This window comes from Larus michahellis, chromosome 10 (genome assembly GCF_964199755.1).
Source record: "Larus michahellis chromosome 10, bLarMic1.1, whole genome shotgun sequence".
Lineage (NCBI taxonomy): Eukaryota > Metazoa > Chordata > Aves > Charadriiformes > Laridae > Larus > Larus michahellis.
The window spans coordinates 13,354,210-13,379,340 of record NC_133905.1 but is presented as its reverse complement, the minus strand read 5'-3'; the positions used below and the strand labels follow the sequence as shown (position 1 = coordinate 13,379,340).

Below are 25,131 nucleotides of genomic sequence, written 5' to 3'. Positions count from 1 at the left end.
AAATACTGTTATGGCCAGTTTATTAAGAAACCACTCATTTCATATTCTCTGTGCTGGAGGAGGAAGGGAAGGAATGATGTGCTTTGCACAAAAAGCATGTCAGACACAAGGTATAAAAGAAAGTTGGACATAACATGTGCTGTGAGGGATACTGAGTGGGTATTAAAGACGACACTTGAATTATGTGGTGCCTCAGAAGTCGCCTGTCTGCCTCTTGGACTCCCTTACAGGGCAACAAGTCATCTTGGGCCTCACTTTCAGGAAAAAAAAAAGCAGGAAAGCAGGAGGTTTTCTCAGCTGAACATTGAGGTACCACAGTGAAGCTGTAGGGAAAGGAAAGACTTCCTAGACTTTGGGGAACTGTGTTGAAGTCCTTTTTTCTCCTTTGTTGGGTTTGCTTCTAATCTTTTCTTGACTTGGGCAAGTGGCACACTCTCCTTCTCCCAGGAAGGGTAAGCTTAAAGATACTCCAGCAGTATGAGGGCAAGAGTTTAGAAAAGCTTTCAACAGACTTTCCTGAAGAACTGCAATGGAACAAGATATCCTCACTGACCCTTTTCAGGTTGCAAATGACATCTAAACTCATCTGAAGTTTCAGCCAGTTGCAGAAGCAGCAAGACACTCACTAGCATTAGTTTTGGTCCTTTGAACTACCTTTTCTTTTTTTTATATGCCTGAAAAAAACTACCCTGGAAAAATAAATGTTTGATTTACTGCCATTGCACTTCCTATTTGCTTTTAAGAATGGTGGGCATCTGGTGTCCACTAGGATCTTACAGCAGGATACAACATGGTATCTATCCTGTAAAAATCAAGCCCCAAACCAAAGAGGACCTCCCTCCTCCCATCAGACTGCAGCTTTACCTTGGCAGCATGTAATAACCCGCCCAGGAGCAATGGCAGCTGTGTGGCATGAGAAAAGCAGGTGTGACCCAAGGACCTAGTGCAGACTGTGTTTTGTGGATACCAGCCTTGGGGTGAGCACCCATGGGGGTTCCCAGTGGCCAACGCAATGTGGTTGCACACTGGCTACAGAGACACCCACCAATCCACCAAACCTTCCCAAAGTGAACGTGCAGTTGAGCAGAACATCAGTGGAACATTGAGGAGTTGGAGACATGCTCTTTTGAACCAAGGGCCTGGAGAAATGCCTTCAGAAGGGGACGGAGAAGTCTGCCTGCCACTCCTGCCTCGGGAATTCATGGCTCAGAGTTAATATTTGTAAACAGAACAAAAAGTGAAACCACAGCTAATTTTAGAGAAGAAGCTGGAAATCCTCCAAGTTATTAACTACTGGTCTTCAGCCTGGCAGAAAGCATTAACACTACCATGAATGTAAATTATTAACTTTAGATTTCCCCAGAGTGCTGTCAGGAAATATTTAGATTTTGTAATAGCCATACATTGCTGGGCAGCAATAAATAAGGCGGCTAGGACTAGTTCTGTGCTGACCTAGGCGGGCACAAATCCTTATAGGTCAGATGAATTTAAACCAGCTGGCAATGAGGCTAAGTTGAATACTAAATAATATAAATAGGAACAAAGCAGGACTGTAATGCCAGGGTGACTTTAAGATTAGCTGAACCACACATGGCCATTATTTTTGCCTAAGATGAAGTCTCTAATCATTTTATTTGCATGCATATGTGCATGCATGTGTGTCAGGAGGGAAAGTTAATTTCAGGGCTTATTGTTTAACAAGTAAATGATTCAGTGTGAAATGATGATCTTTACCATTCCCTTCCTCCTTGGTGATGCTATTTCTGTTTATTACTATCATTTAGAATCTCCTTGATAATGAGGAAAAGAAGAAAATAATCAGTTGGTTTCTAGATGAAATTGGACTTCATTCAGTATAACCTATGTATTTTAACATAGGGTATATATCCAAATAGAATAATCAGTGCAGCAAACAGATTGTATTAATGTCTAGACAGGGTTCAAGATGATCTGGAGATGGGAACAGGCACACAAATTATTTATCTGTTCTCCTTGAACAATATATCTGGATGCTGTTGGAATCTGGACCCCAAAAAAATGGAGAAATAATTCCTTTAAACAAAAGCCAAGGAGAAGAGTGCTGGAGTTTCTAGTGGCTTCACTGTATTGAGTACCTGTTCTACAGAAGGTTTTTGGGTGCTACAAGAGAGGAGCAAAGTGCTCTTGGGTTGACTCAACAATGATGAAATTAGTACCCAAGGCAAAGCCAGCTGATATGAAAGTCTGTCATTAATGCACCATTTTGTCCCCTACCAGTCCACTGATACTGGCCATCTCCCTGTGCTATTCCCTTGCATTTACATATCCCTAATATTTTGGTCTCTTTCCAAGAAAGGAGCCCACAGCTCTGTCCTCGCCTGCAGCACCCGGCCCAAGCAGCCGTGCCAGAGGGAGCTGCTTGACACGACTTTGCCTTCACACCTGTGAGACAAAGATGAGCACGGAAAGGGTGATGCCCGCCTGAGGGCTGTACTCTACGCATCAGCTAAGCCAGGGAGGAGGAAGGGAAGGGGGCTGGAAACTGGGTGATGCTTCCCTGCCCGAGGGAGTCTGACCTGGGTGAGCAGAAGGTCCACTATTCTCAATTGAGGCTCTGAAGATAAATTAGAGTTTAGTAAATATAAATAGCCAGGTCTTTCTTTGACAACTTGCCACACATCAGACACTAACCACTGTTTTGATTATGTTTCAAATCATAGTATTACTTATAGACTTCTTTTTTTCTATTTAAATTGGTAATTTGAAAAGAAAACTTGATTATGAGCTGTGTTGTTTGAATATGTACGGAGAAGCAGACGTTAACATGATCTAAATATAAACACAACTTTAGAGATTCCTTTTATCCGACAGAACGATTTGGCACATTTAAAACAAGACTAATCTATTTTCCTTTTCTCTACAATTCAGCGTATCTTTCTTTTTGCTAAGAATTCCATAAATGCACCTAAGTTCCTTCAAAGTCACTTCAAAGTCAGTTCACATGACATATACCGATTGTATCAAGTTGCTTGAAAATTATGATGTAATTCTAGGCCTAAGATTAATTGTTTGTTTATTAAAGAATTTCTTCTGCAATTCTTGCTGTTTCCTTGGACTCACGTATGAGCTGTTTGCTCATGCAGAAGGCAGACCTTATCAAGTGTCACCAAGCGGGTAAAAGAAAGAGAGATAGAGAAGCTTTAATACATTTTATTACATTAATTATTACTGGACTTCTGCTTTGCACATGGCAGATGATTTGTTAGAAATTGATTCTATTTCTTGATAATTATACTGCACTCCAAACAAGTCACGCATGCAAGTATCAATACATTTGCATCTGCTGGATATGCAGCAGACAATTTATATAGATCCAGAATATGTTAGAAAAGCAAAATGTTAGCTTGAATAGTGATCAGTATTTATGAATGTTTTCTCTTCCTGGACACGCTGTAGAGATTTGAGCTTGAACTCACTATTCTGGAGGTGTTCTTTGGTTTTGGCAGGTAAACAGACTTGGATACCTTGGTGGTGTAAGCAGGAATAGCTTTGAGCTTTAAGGAGAAATGCTAATTTACACCAGTTAGGAATCAGGATCACAGATATTTGGAAGAAAAAGCCTTTAAATTTATCTGTTGTAAAATAAAAATAATGATTTTACTTACTTAGGGTTTCCTAATATGGAGGCAGATAATATTTAGGATGCACTTATTTATGTATGCACTTATTTAAAATATATCAATTCTAAAATTCTAAAATATGGAGTGGATATAAATATTTAGCAAGAGATTTTTACTGGTATTGCACTTTTTGTTCTAGAGGCAGAACTTCCTTTTCATTTCTGCTTTGTTTTCTTGTCTATTAGCCTGTACATTGAAAACTAATTGGACTTTAACCTGTTTTCTTGTAACATCAGTGTTCTGAGAAGCCTCTTTTATACCCTTCTATTCAGCACTTTCATTTAGACTCTCTTTATGCACCAAAATATGTTGTTGGAATCACAGAGAATAATCGAGAGGAAATTGCACAATGCCAAATGATCTGTTATAATACAAAAAAGAAATAGTAGTGAATTAAACACACTGCTATCTTACTCAAGGCCATTTTGAGGAGCACTTATTTTGCAAAGCACTTATGCAAATGATTCTACTGATTAAGTACCCCAAAATACAACTAGGTGGTGGGAAATTATGCACATTCCTCAACGTAACATAGTCCCGAGCATCTCAGTAAACTGCACTGCACTCACAAACTAACAAGAGGAATTACCATAATGAAAAATCCTGAAGTTTTGACTGTTACTATTGTGTCGATGGTGAAAATTAAAAGAAGATGGTGAAAATTCACCTACATGATTAGCTGTTATTTGTTCCCTTTTCATTCTCATGCTCTGTATTTTCTGTTCTAGGCATTTGTCTACTTCTTAAACAGTTGATGCATTCTTAATTCATACATGGCTGTAATGTTATAGTGGTGGAATAAGTGAGATGTTCGAGGCCAAATTTTCTTCCAAAATTTACATGGCTGATCTCAGCTGCACAGCTTTCTATTTAGAGAGGAACAGGTATTGCTGCTGATGGTGACTCATGAAATCCAGTTGATAGTGCTGAGTTTGTGCGTGTTTGTTTCTCAGAAGGATTATACTCATGCAAGGAGAATGGAGTACTGCAGTCAGAATCCTCCGTGTGGATCTAAGACCAGAATTATTTTTTTAACTGCTAAAGAACAGACTAAAAATGCAGTCTATTGTGAATTAATTCGTATGGATCTAAGGAAACGGTTTCTCATTTTTATCTTGTTTGCTGTACGACTCTTAGGTGACTGCATGATCCTTCTCTCTTTGTTTTGGTCCAATTTCATGATCGCAGATGGCAGGACCACTGCTCAGCTTTTCTTACAGCTCCTCCTCGCCGGCTGCTCTCAGAAGTAGCTGAATATACCCATATCCGTACAATAGAGACTTGTAGCATCCCTGAATAACATTCACAACCTGGTCAAGAGCACATCACTTGTCAAGCAAGGCCCTAAGTACGCATGTGCTAATCACATTTCGATCCTCCACAATATGCAGAAGCATTTTCTGTAGTATAGACTAACCTATAATAATAGAGTATCAGGAACAACTGAAAACCCTCCAAAATCCTCTCCTGAATGTTGGAATGACCCAACCTCACAGTAATCCTCATGCAGTTCTTCAAGCCCTCACAACCGTATACGGTTCTATAGGGCCCTATATCAAGAATCTTTGCCTTTTGACAACAGTATAAAAGGGACCTACTTTCTCTGGTTTTGTACTTGCATCAAACTGTTTGTTTTAAACACTTCCAGTTGTTGTTTTAGCAGACTTTAAGAATATCAAAATCAGTCTTTCTGTATTAAAACGGATATTTCCTTACCCCCTTATCTTTTCCTTATCCCTTATCAAAAGCAAGTTTTGCCTTTTGGAGTTATGATTAAAGCATGTGATTTCCGCAAACCCCTTAGAAAGGTTGTCCTTTGTTTTAAGCCACAACAACTGCAAATACATTTAGAACATGAAAAAATGTTCTGTCGCAATAAATCCTTGAGTGCATTTCTTAATAAGGAATCACATTTGCACTTTCCACATCAATAAAAATAATACAAGTCAACAACCAAAATTTTCCCTGCATTTTGTAAACGTGCCTAAGGCATATCTTATCTTCAAAAGCGGAGGCTGGCTATTGAACACGGCTAATATTTCTAGCCAGAGGACATCAAGAGGAACACAAGGAGTTGTTCTGAATTTAAAGGGTCTTTAGACCGTAAGCTTTCTGCTTCAGGGTCTGTCTAATGCCAAGTTTGTAGAATATTTGGTCCTTAGCAGTAGAAGTTAGTAATTAGCATATTTTCAGGTGCTGTTGTGTATTGGTTGCTGTAATTGTAGGATCACTGTCATATTAAACACAAAATATGCATTTAGATGTTTTGCTGAGTTGAGACTACATATTAGAAGATGCTTTCCTTTGCAAGAGTAGTTTTGGCTGGCAAACCTGAACAGTCAAAAGCCCATGTTTATACCCCCCCCCTTCTCATTTGGGGAGTGTTTCCATGGGACAGGGATCCAAAACATAGGAATAATGAAGTTTCCATTTGAAGTATCCTTTTCCAAAAGCTCAGGAGACTGCACTGATTATGCTATGTTTAAGAAAGGTTCTGAGCAGTGCAGCTGGCATACCAGCGTGGATACCAGTAACAGCCAGCCTTTGGAGCTAGTTGTATCTGTGTCATTCGAAGCTACGGACGAAAGTATAGAACTGTGTACTATAAACAAGCCAGAAGAACACCAATATGACGCTTTTCCAGGACCATCAAACCCATCCCGATGACTGCAGAAAAGTTACTGTATGAATATCATTTTCAGTTTCACAGACCTGCAAAGCTGCTTCATCAATAAGCTTCTACACATTTCCTTGGAATTGCATTTATAAAACCTCAAAGTAGAGTTTAGTCTCTAATGGGCTTAAATGTGCTTCCTGTTTTGAAGAAGAGACATTGAGGAGGATCTTGAAGTGAAGTGTCTGCAGTTTTGTATGCTAATCACACTTTCACCGGAGTTATGCTCTTAATAATGCAGATTGTTTCCTGGGATACTGCAGCTCTTCCCCAACTTCTTGTCATCGGCATGTTTGATTGCACTCATAAATTGCATGTGGGCACTAATAACTTCTGCTGATGTTACACTGCATGTCACTCCGATCGTTGACTCAGCCTCTCTCAGCCCAGGATTTTCTCTATCAGCGTATGTTATAGGTTCAGCAAGAGTTTAGGAGATTGAATAGAGACTATAAGAAGATGACAATGGATCTTCATTTCATTCTTGAAAACATCCATTTACTGGTGATGATCTAAATAATGGACTATTTATTTTTTTCTTGACGTATAAAACAATATTGCTACTACATTGTCGCTCAAATCAAATTTTTCACTGTTTCTAGGCTAAGAGCAACAAATAGATTGATTATATTCCTCTCTTGGTCTGCTCCTCTTAGAAAAATCTATCATCCATTGGGGAGAAATAGCAAGTACTAGGTCTGAAGGGATCCACTATCTTTAGCTTTTATTTCCTTAAGAAGCAAATCAGTCCTCATCAGTGTGCAAGATCATCAACACGTACCTCAATTTCTGTACACATCCGAATATATCAACCACAGTTACATTATGTGGAGGGTAAATCACACAGTAATTAATGTAGCTAATAAGCAGCATGCAAGGTCTGATTCAGTTTTATGAAAGTCAGGGAAACATCGCACTGGCTTCAGTAAGATTTGGATCAGCTTCCTAAAGATTTGGATCTTCACTTAGTTTATGATACATGTTGCAGTAAATAGGCTTATACACTCTATATCTGCAGGTCAGCACACTCATACTTCAAGCAGGACCGACTGAGTAAAAGCTTCTTTTACGCTTGTGTGTCTGTCTCAAAAAAAAATAAAAAAGAAAAAAGAAGTTGCATTTACTCCAAAGTCTTGCTCCTTTTCTTTGAAACTACACTGGGAAAAATAATGTTGTGTCCAGGCCAATATATGTTGCAAAGAGAAATGTTATATTAGAAAAAGAACATCTTAGCAGTAAGCACAATACATTACAGTGTATTTCACCAGTATCATAGCTATCATTCTTTCTGAAAGGTTTTCCAACCCTCTTGATCCAAATCACAGAAGCCATGATGACCTGTGTTTGAGTACCCCTCAGGCTGCTCTTCAGATGTGCTGGGGAAATGAAGGCTTCCTTCCCCCTTCCCTTCCCTTCCCTTCCCTTCCCTTCCCTTCCCTTCCCTTCCCTTCCCTTCCCTTCCCTTCCCTTCTTCCTTGGATTAATTGCATCCAGCAGAAAGTTACTACCAGAAAGTAAACACAAAGTATGCAACTATCCTGTAACATCTCTTCTAGACTCACATCCTGTGATATGTCAGTCCAGGGTGAAAAAGTCCCTTTCACAGGCTTTACAGACTCATAAGTTTTCTTCAGTTATTGCTCAGGGCATCCGATGTTACCCACTGTAAAATCCATGCGGCCAACCTGGGAAGCTACAGCCAGAAGAGACTGTGCTGATACAAATAAAAGTTGTCCCTTCAAGAAAGTTTCAGGCCGTTTATTTCTGTTTGTTTTGGTCTCATTAGGCTGCCACTACATGATAAATGATTTAGGTTAAGGGTAATTTAGTTTATGGCACAATAGGTATAAAAGGTTATTCCTTCTTATGCCCTTTTCACATAAAATCTACCTTAAAAAAAGTAAAGTCTTTATGTCTCAATAAACAGAAGCCACATAGATATTGTGTAACAAATTACATATTGGATAACAATCTATAAAATTTTATTGGCTTATGAGGTTTGCATTGATTTGAATTTTACCCGAAAGCAAAGCATTACTGTTTCTCCAAAACACTGAAATAAAAGGAAAACAGAAATCTCCGTTACAGGGTTTTTTTAAAAGTGTAGCCACCAGAAGCGTCTCTGAACAATGCAATCAAATTCCTGGAAATAGCCCGGAGTTCACCTTGTCTCTTCCCTGCGTGTGATTGAGAAAACCTTGCAAATCAGCTCCGGCGAGGAACTCAGCACTGAGCCAAGAAGTGGCTTCTGACACTAGGCTGCAATTGCAGGACAATTCTATAAAGCTCCGCTGTTGTCACATCTCCATGGTTTGCTGTTTCTGTGAGAGATGGAGCTGCCTGGTATTGTGGGTGAAAAATCAAAGAGTTTTTGCTGTTCATTTTGCACAATTACCTGCTTTCTGAAATGCAGAGTTTGCAGAGTTTTGCGAGAGAGAAAGTCAATGGGAATCGCAGTGAGGCTGCAAAGCCATCTTCACTTGACCTTTTGCAGTCCAGATTCCACAGGGAGATACCAACAAGACAGCACTTTAAACCAAACAGCTTTCAGTGCTCGATGCGAACCAAGAAGGAAGGAGGAGGGTAGGATTTTACCTCACGGACTTGTAGGAACATGGATATTTTTCTTATGGATGCAGGCTGGCTTTGACCAAGCGCAATATACTAATTCCAGTGACGGCCAACAACTGATACTCTAGACTTGGGCAGCAATTAGACACACATGTGCCATTACAAAGTGAAAGCTACGGACAAAGAATGCAAGGTATATCATTGCAACATTGGAAATTAAAATGGCAGGGATGCTGAGATGTTCCCCAGTGACTTTCCTTGCCCCTGTATAACACCTCATGTTACAGAAATTATATCAATCTCTCAGAAGTTATAGTGGTTTCGTGACAATAACGTATCTTCCAAAATGACCCATTCAAGGACCGGCCTGTTTCTGTGCTTCCCCCTGATCTGTAGAGATACTTAGAAGCCTAGGTAGTGGTATCCTGGGGTTTTTGGCTTTGTTTGGGTTTGGTTTTTTTTAATCAAGAGAATATGGGCAAAAGACTAAATGGCAGAAAGGCTTTATCCAACGAAAGGCTGTTGATTTGATTCATAGTAATGTTTTGTGCTTGGCTGAATTTTGAGATACACACACATATATATATACACACGCATACATATATGTGTATAGTAGAATGACTATATAAGTATATATAAAGTAGAAGGACTGCAGATGTACATATTCTTTACGGAGATATGCAATAAAATCTACTGATCCTTAAAGCAGGGAGGTGAGGCACAAACAACTCTGTTATTAGTGGTATTAATTAGCATTATTGTACCCAGAAGAGGGCAATAGTGGCTGTGCATTTGGAGCAGTGTTATTTTACACACCTGTTGGCAGATGAGCGTAAGGCGCCAATATTTTGCAAGCCGTATTCCAGTGATTTATGTTGCATGGCAGAATGCAACCTGTCAACGGCGAACACCTTCACTGCAATCACATTCGTTGTGTTTGATCCTGTCTGTTGGACTAAGCCTTGCCTGGAGTTGATCGCCAGGCCACAGCCTGTGCAATTACCCACTTCAATAATCAGTGTCTGATTCTGATGAATTATAGCATGGGCTGCTGTATTGCTCTGAATAAATGAGATGGTATAAATGGTGTGACAGGTAACAATGCCTTTGTAATTGTGTATACAGCCATTAAGCTTACTGCGAAAAGAGGAGCCACTAAAATATGTATAATAATCAGAAATAAAGTTAAAAATATATTTAAGGCCATGGATGTTGACTAGGCACAAGAGACTTAAAAATTACATCATTCCGCATAAATGCGGGAGGATTTTGGGCGGGACACACTACATGGCCTTGCTCAGGTCAGCTCTCAGATGGCTTGTAGTCAACCACAATCAAGTTTCTGGGCCACTTGAAGTGAGTGACGTGGCTGCTTTTCCCGTGATGGTGTAAATTTTGGCTACTCCCTCACCTGCTACACCCAACACTGCAGATGCTGCCTGTGCTGGCAAAGGACAGTCAACAAAATGTTGCAAGAGGTGGCCTCGAGGGTGGTCTCACACAATGCTACTGCCCTAATCAAGCCACAGGGATTTGGGTTAAAATTCTGCTAATTTTAACACCTTTATCCCTCTGTCCTTAACACCCCACCCCACATTCAGCTGAAATATCGGCTTTAACCACTTGGTTAAGAAAGAAATCCCATACACTACTGGTGAAGGGGTCAGTTCTAGGAAGGAAATTGGCCACTTCTTGCAGTAAAAACAAGCCATATATTTACATCTACGCAGAGGAGCTTTCACCCCCCCAGGGAGCAGAGAGATTCGTGGGAAGGGCACAGCCTCAAGGAGCATCCCCACACGCAGGGAAAAAAAAAATCTAGAATTGAGATTATTCACAGGGTTTTGTTGGAATTGTGCTTTCCCTGATATATTTTCTTAATAAATTTTCTATTTTCAACCTCCTGATTCGGCCAATATGTTTTTGAAATGTGAGCTCCCATAAGGAAAGTTAATAACAAGGATCTCGCCTGGTTTTATCTCAGTGGCACTTGTTACTTACATTTCCTTACTACTTTTAACTTGTTCAAAGAGCACAGGCATCACCCAGGCATTCATGGTATATAGCACCATTTCATGTTTGATTTTGCCCTGTTTACAAACAAAAAGTTTGCAATATTTTATGTTATAACCTTCTGCAGGACAGTCTAGAAAGTCACTGGTGGCTGCTACCTTTGTGATTCAGCTTTAGAGTATCTCACGATCAGTTTCTAACTTCTTTTTTTCCTTTCAAAATAGTTCTTTTGCGTCTGTGGGTATGAGCACGAGGTTTGTATGACTGACTTACTCATATTTCACTGCACTTAACAGGGCCCCCTGGTTAGTCCAGGCTTGGGCTTTATTTTTGGGTATTGCTGCTGGTTCTCTGGCCGCTCCAGCGACCCCCCCGGCATTGTCAAACAAAGTGGTTTCCTGCTAATTCCTTTCAGGGCTTAGATGGATTTGGAATCAATCTTGCTGAGAAAGTCAGCCAGACAGGGAGGTGAAATCGTGACATGGTTCATCATTTATATTTCACCTGAATCAGTGAATAAGGTACTTTTTGTCAATTCTTACACTTCATACATAATTTTTATTCTACCATTTTTGACAGGTTTGATTTTGGGTACCTCTTGCCTGTGTCTTCCAAATCAATCCTCTGAATCCCTAACCCAAAGTTTAATATCATCCATTATTCAACACCTTCAATAAGACTAACTTTAAAACTAGTAATCTCTCAGTAAAGCTTTGCAATTAATGCTGAAATACCTCAAGTACAGAATAATACCAAATAGCACTCCCCGTAGCCTTCCTCAGAGCATTCCAAAATACCGATAGCCTTTCCTGAAGTCTAGTTATCAAATATTCTTTAAGATTTAGTGGTCGATCCTGGCTCACCTAGGTGAGAATTTTGCATTAAAATGCAAAATATTTTTCCCACAAATTTAACAGTGGGCTCTACATCAACTCGCAGTGCGCCCGTTTTATGCCAGATTTGAATGATCACAATGTATGCCCACCTCTGCTTATTGCACTAATGACCTTTGCCCACTTTACTTGGTTCTATCATTTTAATCACTCTTTAATTTGTCATATAAATTATCCAGTGTTTCCTGTAGGTGCGGCTGCCCTGCAGACCCCAGCCTGACCCGATGGGAGGAGAGATGGGCAGCATCCACCGCGGCTCCCACCCCCGCCGTGGAATGGGACTTTAACACGTTGGAGTTTTCCTTGAGGAATTAGCCTACGGAAAAGCTTTGGACAAAACTTTTCCTTTGGACGCCTTTACAGTCTTCATAGCTGCAGTAGTATATGTTTTATTGGAAAACATTGCATTTAGTACAATATAAAGAGGTCATTACTGTTTACCTGCGCTCGCCGCTGTTCTTCTTTCCCTCCCCTCTCTTTCCAGCTGCTTTCCCAAATGTCTTCCTGGAGTTAACCAGTATATACCAGGCTCACTTATTCCTGCTCGCACTAGATAACAGTGTAGTTATGTTTCTTCCCCCAAGCTCAGTGTCCTCAGAGGAGTATTTAGGTTAAGAGCAGTTTATTCCTGGCTGGAACTGCAGCAATTGTGCGCAGGTTCATAAGCCGGGATTGTCCTTTGCTTCAGGCGGCTACTAAAAGCCAAGGTGATGTCTCAGATGGAGATGGAAACAGAGAGGTGCAGCAGTGGGGCATGAAGCGTCCCTGCCGCTGCGGTGAGGACGATCCCCGCAGCCCAGACTGCTGTTAGGGCAGGGGGTGAGCGATCCCATTAACAGACAGAAACACATATGGAAAAATGGCCAAACGGTGCCATAAACTTAGAGCCCTCTGCTCAGCTGGCCCCAGCAAACCTGGAACAGAAAGTTTTATGTGACAGCTGAGGCTGCGGGAGCCAGGAGCCTTCACCGGGCAGTGGAAAGCGAGGGTTTGGTGAGGATACGCTACGGACTCAGCCACAGCTCTGTGACCTGCGTCTCAGGCAGCCACACATGAGTGAGGTGCATTTCTCACCACACCTCCGTTTCTCACCACACCACTGTGTCTCACCATACCTCCGTGTCTCACCATATCGCCATTCCTCACCACACCCCCATTTCTCACCATACCTCCATGTCTCACCATGCCCTCATTTCTCACTACACCTCCATTTCTCACCACATCTCTGTTTCTCACCATACCTCCATTTCTCACCACACCTCTGTTTCTCACCATACTCCCATTTCTTACCATGCCATGCCTCCTGCCTAGGACAGGGATGTTTCCTAGTGAATGTTTGCACAGGTACCAGCCTGACCTTATCCTGCTCAAAGCTGTTTGGTACTTAAACAGCAATGACAACAAATATTTATAATACATTTAGTCCTACAAGAATTCTCTCCTTGAAGACTGAGCCTTTTCTTTTGTTTTTGTTTTTGTTTTTTTGAATTTTTATGTAAGCTTTTTGCAAAGAAGGACATGAATAACTGCTCCTATTTCAGCTGTGAGGGAAATAAAGATGTTCCTTGTAAGTCGAAGAGGATCCCCGTGACAAGTCTCTCTGTGGCTGTGCCCTCACCAAACAGATGGTTACGCAGCTGGCTGGGCATTACGGAGTTATGTAGTTAGTAAATGTTGTTATTTAGTATGGATCTTTGGGTGGAAAAAGTGAGCCAGGACTGAAAATACAGACCTAACTCATGGATATGGTGGAATTGAGGGACCAGAGGGGGTTTAGGGCGGTGAAATTAGACCTGCACCTCCAGAGGAAAGACTGGGAATGAGAGGGTTAAAAATATATATGGCTTTTAGCTTTGTATGATAGCTCCAGAAAGGACTGGGTCACCTCTGTGGAGAGGCTTCCGCAATATGTCATAGCTAATGATGTCAGTGCTGAGAAAAAGGTGGCAGTTTAAGTGAGTATAATAGGGGTAAAACCTCTAACCTGCTGTGCAGCCTAAGTGCTCTTGTTAAACCAGCAGACAAAACAATTTCTGGGAGAGAAATTTCCTCAGCGCCCAGATCTGCCGGCGATTGCAGAGCTATTCCCTGCTATTATCAACCTCAGAAAAACAAAAACATTTTGGGCTAAGTGCCTGAATTAAGGGAATTAACAGAACATCATCAGTTCGAGGAGAGCCTAAATGCTGCAGTACCAAGGACCGGCTACAATACGATATGCAAAACAATGCAGAGCACAGCAGTCACCATCCAGGGCTTATCCGACTCCAAAACAAGCATCGGAAATAGTTATTTTAATACGGGCTGCTGCCAGGCACCCCAGAGAAGTGCAACCGAGGCACGGAGGATGATCGGAACTGCACGGGAGATGCACAGCGGGGCTCCCCAAAGGCCGCTTCTGCTTTCTCTGCAGAGAACAGTCCCGCGGTGCAAATAAGACACTCGGTTTTCTTTAAGTGGCTCAAGGACAGACTCCTTGGAAGCTGTAAGATGCTGGGAAAGGCAGGGACAGAGCAAAGGTCACTGCATTCAAGCCCGAATTCTGTCTGCCGGTGATGAGCGAGGGTTTTCAGCTGAGGGATGGGAAACTGAGTCCATGCAGGATGCTGGCGAGTCCGTGTGGCGCAGCTGTCTAATTTAGGTGATAAAAATCTACATTTGATCTGGATTCCTTTACAACTGGAGGAAGCACAATTTATAGTGAGGTTTGCTCTGGTCCCACTGCTTTTGTAATTTCATGGTAGGATTATCAGAAAGTGCTTGAAAAGATGAAGTTGCAGAAACTTCAGTGCCTTTAATCCCCGTTTCTCTCACCAAAGGTACCACATGGGTGCTGTGTACGCCAAACTCAGTGTATGCACTACTTGACAAGGAATGTCTGAGGGAAATGGATTTGAATTGATAAAGTGTACGGTGCACCAGGCTTTCAGAAAGAGCAACAAATATTTTGTGGTCCAGTCAGACCTGTTTTCAGTGGCGTGACCTCCCAATGGACAAAGCGGTGGCACAGGATGAAGCCTAAAATGCACAGAAGCAAAAGATGTGTTTGAAGGGAAAATAATCACTAAACATCTGAAAATTCATTCGACTGTAGGAAACTCGGTGCAGAGCTTCAGCCCAAACAGCTTCTCTAATTATTCCCAGCGTTAATCACAGGGATGTGAGTAAAAAAAGGTGCTGGTGAAAGGTAGTTGTCTTCTCACACTTGCTGACAACCCAACCTTGCATGTCCTTTGCCCAGAATAGAGACTGTTTTCCTCATTAGCTGAATTCTCTAAAATCTCCCTCTCCCCAGGTCTATTAGCAGTGGAGTTTGAGCGGTGTGAAGGTGAAGGCACGCAGTCCGTAGCGCAGCGTGATGGCAGCAGCACTCACACTCAGTGCTCAGCAAGATGCTGCTTCATCAAAGCCCAACCTGCTCAGATGTACACCAGCTCTGACAAAATTTTCTCAAATATACGGGAAGCCTGCTGGAGCGAGGCTCCAGAACAGCCAGGAGTTGAGGCACAAGGTTACGAGCAGCGATGAAATTTCTGCTCTGCCTACATAGTGATCTCCTGTACTCCTGGAGAGTGTCCTAATCCCAGACTGCTGGCTGCTGTGGGCAGACCTACCCCACGTTTTGATCGTTTTGACCCCAGAAAAATCCTCATGAGAAAGGTTCAGCCAGAACAGCAGTGGGTAATCTACCTGATCCAGAGTAGCCAATTAACCACTGCTCTTTTTCCTTTGCAGCTCAAAAGAGCACACGTGAGATGACAGCCCTGGCTCCCAGACCACCAGCTCCTCTGAGACAGGTTACTTCAGCCCCTTCCACACTGGAATGGGAATGAGTAAAATTACACCACTTTCGATAGCAGAAGATTCTTGTTTTCCAGCCAGCCTACCCCCATGGTATGATTTTAGTAAGAGATTCCTCACAGGCATCACCATAGGTAGGCACTTGGCATCCTCATCCTTTGGTTATGGCCATGGGAGGGCTTAACTCATTACCAAATACGAAACAGTTCTCATATTTTTTCTGTGGGATCTTATCTATAAAATGGATCCTTCTGGTAATCACACCAGGGTGTCCTGAAGAAGAGTACTTAGTTTAGAAAAATTAGGTAGCATCTTTTTTTATTTGTTTGAATTGCCTCTGGTGGGAGCTGTGATCAGAGCCCAGAGAGGGTTATTGCGTACCTGGGTGGCTGGGTCACTCCTGTTTGTATATGGCTAATAAAAACGGTTATTGGAAGCCAATTATTTTAGTTCCCATATTATTATGTTGTGTAAAGAGCAAGGACATAGCACCGTTTCTCTCATCTTTCTGCTGTTTTCCATCTCTTTTAACAAGAGCATTCCAGCAGATGCTGTCAAGAATTTTAATAAAACAAACTGCTTTTCTGACCGTCTTTATCCATTTCTTCTTGTCTTTATAGGCTAGAAACATATTTGAGGGTCTAAGTGAGGGAAATGACTCTTCTCTCCCATTCCCTCCTCCCCATCCCTTTCTCTCAGTCGTTCTCCACTGTGTGCTGGGGAGTTTTATCCTCTTGCAGGAAACCCAAAATACAAAGACACACCCCCCCAGTAAAGCCCCACAGGATATATGTGGCTATTGGATGCTTGGTCACGCTGACCATCAGTCAATACCCATCACTCCCTGCTGCACTGAGCTTCAAAAGGGCCTGAGATTATGGCAGAGTCCAGCCCCGGACCCCTTTGGGTGCTGACAAGAGGGTGAAGATGAGCCCAGCTGCGGTAAGCGAGGTGGTACGGCTGGAGAACATCCGTAGTGGGGACAGAACCATGCTCCACCGCTCTCCTGGAAACAGCCTGACCAAATCATAGCATCATCTCAAGGGATAATCATATAGGAGGTTTGTAATACTGAGTCAGGATTATAAAAAAAAAAAAAAAGGAAAGAAAAAAAAAGGCCAAACCAGGAAATATGCCAATAACATGTAACCTGATTAAATGTTGCACAGCTGCTACTAGCAATACAGAAGAGACATCATCTGTCTCCTGTCCTCAAATAGAGCATGGAGACTGCTGTACTCCTGAAAATCCAATCATGTACAAGTAGGAGAGTTATTCCTTTCTGTGCGTGCCAGTGATTCACTCTTTTGTTATTTTCCCTCTTCAGGTGACTCAAAACAGGACGTGTCCCGTTACCTTTTGGATCTTGCACACCTGCAAACCTCTGTGGGGCTTTGGAGGTGTGAGCGAAGGCTGCTTCATCGCAGGGAGAAAGAAGGCCAGCGTGGAGTGGGTCAGGCTGGAAGCTGCCCCCTTGATGGAAAAAGCTCAGACAAGATCCTTCAGGTGTTTCGCCTATTGTGCCCTTCTCACAATTTCTGAAGCTCATCAAATTGCCTGGGAACAAATCCTAGAAGATTTCAGTATCCAGCTATGCCAAAAACCCACATGGGCAAGTGTCAGTGCTCAGAGATGACAGTAACTACAGGCAGGAGCCTGGCACAGGGACACCCTCGCTCTAGACTTGGGCAGAGGTGAGTTGCCTGAGTGAAATCAGCAGTGGTGAGTTGCCTGAGTGAACTCAGCAGTGAAGTCACAGAGCCAGTGAGACCTCAGTAAAACATTTCTAACTGAAAAAACACCAAAAAAGCAGTTTTACGAGCCTTTAATTATCTCTTTGCCTAAGATGGGACAATTAACTTCACAGTCCCTGAACAAGTGGGTGGAAACATCTTTTGTAAAAGTAAAAGCAGAAGAAGTTGCTGATCAGCTCCACCTGACCCACCAGGCTGTGCCCTGGCTAGAGGGGCTGCAGCTGGGCAGGGAGTCCACCAGGAGTTTCTTGGGGGAGAGGAGATGGAGCTGAGTGCAGAAAGGTATGGCAAAATTCAGACTTTTCCTCTCTACCTCAGTCTGTAGATCCTATAAACCTTTGAAACTGGTGTGTGCAAGTCCCTGTGTTTGTTTCTGTGCAAGAACATCTTGCTAGCACTTGATGCTGACCTGGTCTGTTGAGTAGCCTCCTGGCATTAAGGTAGGGGTTTTGATATCTCTGGTGCTTTGTCTCAGGCTAGTCGTGTGTGGTTGTTTTCTTGGCAAGATGGAGAACTGTAAGGACAATGTCCCGATCTATTTCGCTAGGGGTTATTTTTATTTTCCATGATTAAGCTGCTTGAAGATACTTGATTCTCTTTTTAGTGGTGTTTTTTCTTGCATACTCTGCACTTGTGGAAAGAGACTTTGTGTAAACAAGAGAGATTTGCAGAAGTTTGCTAGTTCATGGATGGAAACAAGGTCACCTACTCATCTAAATACTGGTGTGTTCCTACAGAGTAGGTTTTTTGGTGTCCCGGAGGTGATAACTGCCAGCACGAGTAGTTGTAGTTGCAAAACTGTGCTTGAAGCTCTTTGTGTCTCCACTTCTCAAAAACAGATTGCCTCTTACCTAGAAGACTGGGCTATAAATTTGCCCATGTACTTAGTTACAGTCAACTTTGAATGCAGCCTTTGGTAAGAGGGAATAAAGGAGCTTTTGAGCCAGACTTTCTGGCATTGATCCTCTGTAAGAGCGTTCCCTGTGAGCCTGTGGCAGGTCAGAAGGGCTTGGTGGCCCCGGGAGGCGGGGGGAGGTGGGAGGCTGGGGCCAGTAGGGCAGAATTAAGATGTTTTTTATGTCTTGGTCTCCATGAGCCAGCCCCACACCGCAAAGGTGAGCAGCATCTGACTGACCTCTGGGCCGGGGTTAGCAGAAGGCAATCTGTGGCAATCCTCTGGAATACACTCAGTTATGATTTTAAGCAAAAGGAATATTGTCTTGTAGTAACATGCAGCTAATATGGTTTCTGGGGGAAAAGAAAAATCTGAGTGCCGCTTTGAAGAGCTGATATATTTTCATATGCTCACAAGACAGAGACAAACATCCTTCTAATGAAAATTCGCTGTTCAAATACAAATAGCGCATCATGCCCACATAATGCAAACAGACAACTTTGTGTTTCACGTCCCCCTGGGGATGCTGGCACCTTGTTCTGTGATGGAAATATTTGCTTCAACTGCAAGAAATTAATTTTAGGGTAGCTTATTATGCACCACAAACCTTTTTAATGCTGGTCGTAAAGCTGGAAGAAAAGGAAAAGAGACATGTCTCCTACTTGATTTAAAGCACTTAAGTTGTTATATATTACTTATAATTTTATCCTCAGCATGGAAAGTAACGCTTCTAATACATGGCGATCAGTACCTCACCAGCATTTGAAAACTGTAGCTGCATACATTGGTGTGTTTTATTTTTCTTTTTTACACAATAAAATGTGATATATGGTAGTTGCTAACTTCATATAGGTACTGATTTGGGACTTTTTAGTGTCATAAAACCTCTGAAGCAGAGACTCATGGAATGTGAAACACTGACATAGTGCCTCTGGAGCACCAAAGCAGAAGCTGGCTGATGAAGATGGGTTATTTGTGGTGATGTGGTGCCTGGAATTACAAACACTGCAGGGTTTAGTTGCACACACACAAAAAACTCCCTGAACTCGCAGAACTTTCCAAACGCTGGATGTGGAAGGGGAAGTCTGACAATTCCCCTCCCTCTGGTGGGGGGGCGGATAAAAGGAGGGAAGGAGGAAATGCTACTTCACAGAGAAGTAAATAGTCTGGGTTTTAAGTTGTAATATTTATCTGAAAATGGTTGCAGTGTTGACAAAAGGACAACTAACCATTAATTAAATAGGCTGCAGAGTGTTTGCTTCATATTTAATCATTCAGATACACAAGTGCTGCAGGAAATTCACTCTGATTGTGCAAAAGCTGTTGGAGGAGACACCATACACATGCAACAACTGTCCTAATCAAAGTATTCACCCAAAAAGCACTGTGGGAATATACAGTTGAACATAAAGCGCTAATCAAGCATTTGCTTGCTTCTGTAACCACAGACTTCCAAAACTTTTTATAAAGTACTATATTTCCTTTAAAGCTGCATCATACAGCGTAAATAAATGACAACATCAAAGCGAAAACTGTTGCAGATCTTTGGATGCAGAACCCAAAGTTCAATATATGTTGTGATCTCGGTTGGTTGGTTTGTTTGTTTTGTTTGTTTTAAATCATGAAAATAAGCAACAGGGAAAACTTTCTTTTTAGGACTTATTTGAATTTTCCTGCAGATTTATTTTTATGGCTTTTACACCTTCAGCTGGTAGAAATTAGATTAGGCTCCCATTACCCACTTCATCTTTTAATATGCTGTAGAAAGTCATATGAAAGTGCCAAAATTAGCATTGTCATCCTCTGTGTTGTCCGTTTTACTGCAGCACAGAGCTGTGATATACTCAAACAATATACCTGTGGTGTCTGTTACTAGCACAGTCTCCTGTTTGACTCAGATCTCACATGCATACAAATACATTACATACATTTTTCTCTTCCAAGAATGTACACATTTGGAGCATCAGCCATTTACAGACACGTAGCATAAATAAAGCAGTGAATTTTCCTCATTCTCTACCCCTTATGCTAATGAAAATTACTGAGGATGGAAAAAAAAAACAAACAAACCCACAGAAAATGCAGTTCCCCCAGCATTATTCACATTGCAGTAGACAGCACAATTCTGTACTTACAGATCTTAACAGTGAAATGTCTCAGGATCTTTACAATTTTCTGCAGAACTGTTTCAAGCTCTCAGCAAGCCACAGTGTTCATCGAGGCAGAACGGAGCCGTATGGAAGGTCTATGCAGCTGGGAGATAATGGAACTATTTTCCCAGCTGGGACTGCAAGCCTTTTATCCACTGAGCATTGCGTGTCTCTTCACTGGTATTAACCGTGAAATACACTGTTTTCCCGTTGTACTCGTGCTAGGACCCACACAATTAGCGCTTGAATCAGATAAACAGCTACTACAGTTTATGCATATTCCTAGCTGGGAATCTTGAACGTATAAAAATTAGCTCTGCGCTGATCATCCTTCAAGCTGAGAGAGCGAAAGTGCAGCTGTCAACGCTAGTAGCATAGAAGATTAAATGTGCTCTTGCTATTCTTTTGGTAAAAATATGAGCTCCTGTCAGGTAATCGGAAACCTCTCATCTTGAAAACTGGGTCACTACTCGGTATTAGGTTTAGAACAGGAATGGAAATAATTTTGTTTAGTCCTGGGTCCCACAATCACTTCCTGAGCCCCGTTCAGATTAAGCTCGTAGGATGCGTGTTCACACTCAGCTTACATCCCAGCACTGACTGTCCTCTTGAAACACTTAGCTACCCCTCCATGTTTTACGTATTTAAAAAAAAAATAAATAAAGGAAAACTTGCTTGTCTAAAGCAGCACAGACATAAATCCTGTTTACATATAAACTTCAAACCTTCTTAGATTTCCATTTTTCCTCTTGGGACTGCTTCAGCAGAGATCAAAAGCAAAGCTCGGACGGGGGAATGCCTTCCTGTTAGTAAGCAAAAGTTATTTGTATTCACAGGGGAGAGAAGGGGAAACAGCAGTTTTCAGAATGTTCCTGCCAAGAAAAGTGCAACTGTGTCACAGGCGTTGCTTCACAATGTTTTAATGTAATCTCAGTGTAAATCCATTAGTTTGTAATGGGATTAATTGCATGCCTGTCTGAGCAATGGCAAGTGGAGAGGACGTGGAAGTCAGGTGGCAAAAACACACAGCGGCATGCGAATGCCTCAAGTAGAACAAACAATAATTCAACCAACAAAAGAGGAGTGTGCATCTTCGTTAGTCTGAATTTTACCCACCTATAAACAGGGAGTGCATTCGTGCGTCCCCTCGGTTTCCAGCACAACCGCTGACTGCAGAGAACTTGCACCAGGAGTTCGGTGGCATCTCCTCAATGGCCCTGCCTCGGTACCAAAAGTTTTGGGCTGCTTTCTCCCTCCCCGCCCATGTGGTTAGGATGTGTCGAGGTGCAGTGGCTCGTTGCTGTGTGACTGAGCCTCTGTGCTCCTTCTCAGCCCACACAGAAGTGTTTCTGAGCGGCAACGATGAGGTTGCTCTTACTTGAGGTGGCTGTTGAGTTAAGACACCCTTGAAGAAAGATGAAGTAATGGTAGCAGGAGAGAAGGTGAAGATGTTGCTCCTCCTAAAAGTAGAGGAAAGAAGGAGGTTTTTATCATTCATCTGCAGAGGAGGGTGGTTCATTTGACCTGATTTAAGAGATCTGAGTTCAACCCAGCCTCCATGGGGGACTTCTCTTATGACCTTGGAAACACCTCAGTTGTTCTTGGTCCGCTCTTTGTTTGTAAAATGGGGACAGCAGAACTGTGGGAACTCAAGGGATGTGCACAGAAGTGCCAGGCATCCTAGGCCAGCCCCGTGGTGCTGGTATAGTGAGTGCTCCCCTCCCATTTCAGAGCTCTCATAGCCATCCTCCTGATTAACATAAACAATTTCATACTTCCATCATGTGAGCATCTCAAATGAGCTTTACCGACAATTAATTAAGCCTTGCAGCACCTTCTAAAGTAGACAGGCATTATAATTAGCAGTTCTATTTTTAATTAGGAATGAAATTTGAAATGGAATTTTAGGTATTTCCTCATTAAAATTTTCTTTTTTAATAATGTCATTCCTTTTTCTAAGTTGTATCAAGAGTAAATAGACTAAAATTAGACTAAAAAGGAGTTGCTTAAAACAGATTAACCCAAGCTTCTCAACTCCAACTTCAGAAGTTTATTAAAAATCTCATCTTTTGTATATCAAAACAAATGATTTTTCCTAGGCATTAGTTGTCTAACAACTGGGAGCAGAACTGGGAACAGAACTTCTCAGTTGCTGAGGAAATTAATGCTGTTAAAATTTTCCCATTTCCAGCTGGGAATGGAAACAAACATTTTAGAAAAGTCTCTTCCAAAGTTAGATTATTTATTTCAAGATCTCATGTTTTTATTCAGGAAAGACTGTAACACTTAAATGTCTGAATTTTGAAGCTCTGAACCTGTGAATTGTCTTTTTATTAAAACTTGGGAAGTCATTTAGATTTTCTGAACTATATTTTACCCCATTAAAGATGATGCCTATCTTTTTTACAAATGACACAGAAAGTATGCTAAAAGTGAATACCAAACCAGTTCATTCTTAAAGGTCAGGATAAAACATTTAAATGTTACCAAAACGTTTTGGGCTCGCCCAGTTTTCTTTCAAAACAAAATTTCATTGATGCTGACATTTCTTTCTCAAACGTTTTGCTTTAGAATAATTGCTGTATTTTGGCAGAAAAAGCTAACAGTTGTTTGTTTTCTTTTAAAAAAAACCCCACTGATCAAAAAAAACCTTCTAAACGTTTGCTGTTTCCAGCAGTCAGAATCCCCTTAACAAACCTTTTCAACCATTGATCCTTCTTGCCACTGCTGTTGGGGTTTCAGCAGTATCAGAGATGGGCGGTTGCTGCTGCATTGTAAAGCAATCTGGGGTGAAACTTGATAAACTTCAGTGGTCTAGGATGGGGCTTTGGTCACCCCAAAAGTTGGCCCTGGCTGATAAAGTAGAATAAATTTCCCTAGCTCAGAACGAACTGCACGAAGTCCTTGCGTACCTTTCAGGATGCTGTTGTAGGCTAAAAATAACTCGGAGATAGGATCTGGTCTATAAAGTAGACAGCAGATAGAATCTGGAACGTAAGCTGGAAGACAGAAGTGAATTAGCAGGGGTTGGGCCAAGGTGTTTCTTGCAAAAAGTCTGCTGAGGAAGGGTCTGGAAGACACTTTCTCCTCTGTAAAAACTGGAGATGCCTTCAAATGATACATGCGGGTTTTTGTAAGAGCTGTCACTATGCCTTCAAAAGGAGATAGAGCTTTCCAGCTTACTGCTGACTTCTTCGGGCTGCGTCAGGTTTTCTATCTCTCCTTTAGACGGAGTAGATAAATCCAAGATGTCTTTAGCAACATTATAAAGTGAATTAGATCAAGGACTAATATCATCTAGACTCTTTCCGCTGTGCTCAAACGGCAGCTTGTCCTTGAGCTTGTCCCTACGATCACAAAGGCAAAATTTAAGGCCAAAGATGCAACTGCTGTGAACAAAGGAATGGGATCGCATCCCGCGAGGTGCTTTATTCAGGCAGTGCCACCTCCCCCTTTGAAACTCATCTGTTAAGCAACTTTAATTGCTATTTGGCATTTACACTCTGCGTAGGATTTTGGTTACTCGAAAATCTTCGATCATCTTTGTGAATCCATAGGCACTGCTCAAGTAAGATTGAAAGTGAATTTTGCAGTGCTTATCCAGTAGTCATTCCAGAAGCAAAACTCCTCGGCCTGAGTTACGAACTAAATAGGTTTGGGTACAACAAGTGGCTCTACTGGAGGCACCCTGGTGATGTTAGAGAAAGTCCCTACCAAACGCTACTGCTTGCTGCTTTTGTAAAACTTCACGGCATTTCTGTCTACTGTCGGCAGGTAATTACTTTTCAAATTATCGGCTTAGTTTCCTCTCAGTCCTGTTAGATGTATTCCAAAATAAATTGCAACACACAGTAACTGAAACTAAATGCTAGATGAATGCAACGGAGCAATTTATTTTTTTTTAAGTAAGCTATGTAATTTCAAATTCATGCGGTTATCCCACCTTTGTCTTGTGATATTTCTGGAAGTCTTGTCAGCCAAGATGTTGGAAAACATGGACAATGGAAACCTGAGAGAAAAAATTCATAATATATGAAAATATATATGAAAAAAATCATAATATATGAAATAAATTCATAATATATGAAATAAAAATTAAAACCTACTATGAAGTTAATTGAGCTACTGGACAAGCTGGACAGTTGAACAGTGCAGGCATGGTGAGTGATCTCATCTTGCATAAAAGAGGCCTTGAAATCACACAAAAAATGGATTATTGTACCCTGAGCTCCCTAAAAAGTCTGCTGCTGGAGCTGTGCTGTTTCCCTCCATCAGAAACGTAAGAAACCCCAAACAAACCAAAAACATCCAAATTTTTCCTGCCTTATGGGCAAGAGATTATCATTAGGAAAGGAGGTGATACGATCACTCCAGCAATGAAGTGCACGAGTTAGTAGAGAGCAGTAATTAAAATCAGTGCCTTTCTACTGCTTCCATACATCGTGACTTGATTTAGCCACTCAGGGAGATTAGTAATTTTTACAGTGCGTTGCTATTTGGGCAAGTGGGAAATGTCTTTAGATGGCTGATCAGCTCATAGACCTGGACTGAAGAGAAGCCTCACATCTCAAACAAATACTAATATACATGTGGCCTTTTGGAGTTATTTCTGCAGTCTTCTGGAAAGAGGAAAGGAATTTGCTATGGAAGCAATGTTCACTTTTTTTTTCTTTTTTGTTTAAAGAGAGGTTTTTTTATTATTTTTAAATCTGTATTACGCT

The 25,131-nt window shown here is 41.6% G+C and overlaps 1 protein-coding gene across 3 annotated transcripts in view; it reads right to left on the bottom strand.

Moving 5' to 3' along the window:
- The window catches only part of CNTN6 (contactin 6), a 150,304-nt gene extending 129,296 nt beyond the window's left edge, over positions 1 to 21,008 (bottom strand). For all 3 annotated transcript variants that reach the window (XM_074602800.1, XM_074602801.1, XM_074602802.1), the window contains exon 1: positions 20,396 to 21,008. The gene's annotated coding sequence lies outside the window, so the exon portion shown is untranslated. The remainder of the gene's footprint in view (positions 1 to 20,395) is intronic.
- Positions 21,009 to 25,131: the final 4,123 nt, after the last annotated feature.